Here is a 1261-nt window from a genome sequence, read left to right as displayed (position 1 = left end):
AAATCATATGGCAAGACCCGAACCCACCTGAATGTCTCTTCATCTGTTCGCGTTCGTGATGGCACTTTGGCTTCTTTAATGGTATAAAATCGAGATGATTTTAGATTAAGAACTTTTAACTTTTATGTCTATTTAGATTGCCACAAAAGTTATAAGTTAAGTTTTAGATTAAGAAGTTACAACTTTTAGTTCTAGTTAGATTTATTGCATCGGTAATTACGGATTACAGATTGAGAGAGATACGGATTAATATTTAAAACCTAAGAATGGTCATTTATAATTTACATTTTAAGAAATGTATGCGATATGCGACACTTTGATGGACGTTTCAATCAAAAATTATAATTTAATGAATAAGCCAGGAGTATTCAAAATTTATGTGATATGATTCAAACAATTAAGGGCTTACTTGTAAAATACAATTTGAATGAAAACTTATATTTCTTATAACTTATTTCTTGTTAATATATTTTGTAGGTGGAAAATTCAGATCACCATATTTTCTAAGTACATATATAAGGAATTTATTAGAATTAATATTGGTTTAATATTTAGCTACTCGTGTTTCTGTAATTCCGGCAGCACTGGGCGGTGGTAAAAGTCGGTTTCTAGGGCCAACTAACTCTTTCCCTGCCCAAGAGCTTTCCCCCCGTGTCATGTCATGTAGAGAGCATAATGGCACCCAAACTGCGATGGAGTGTAGAGGGGTAGGGGGATGGGGAGGGGCGGGAGCTCGGAGTAATTACCGGTGAACCCAAGCGGACCGCAGCAGCAGAGCTCCAAGTGATCTCCGCCTGACAGCTGACGCTCGTACCCAGAGCGTTGACTGATTTATGAAGACACTTTTGCAAGTCGCCCAACTTGATTTTCATAAACCGTTACGGCACTGAGTTTTTGCATGTCTATCAGTCATATTCGCATGGTATCCCAAGTTTTAAGATACCCTTACAACAATAAAGTCAATTATAATCAATCAATTCGCGCCAATAATAATTAAGGTTTTCTCAAACCTTTGTGGCGAAATGTCTGCCAAATTAATAGAAACAAAAGTATTACTCTGTTGCCGATTTTTATACCCTTCATACTTGTTTTTTGTAAGTTATTTAATATATTATATATTTTATAAATAGTTTTAATCTCTTTTAAAAGCCCGTCTTCTCCTTTAAAAAAACTAAAATCTTAGGAACTTTAAAACCAAGAATAATTAAGTGATCCACTCTTATTCAAATTCCTTCAGACTTTTTCCTTTTCCAGCAATAAA

Source organism: Drosophila rhopaloa, unplaced genomic scaffold (assembly GCF_018152115.1).
Source record: "Drosophila rhopaloa isolate 14029-0021.01 unplaced genomic scaffold, ASM1815211v1 contig_163, whole genome shotgun sequence".
Classification (NCBI taxonomy): domain Eukaryota; kingdom Metazoa; phylum Arthropoda; class Insecta; order Diptera; family Drosophilidae; genus Drosophila; species Drosophila rhopaloa.
This window is presented reverse-complemented; position numbering follows the sequence as displayed.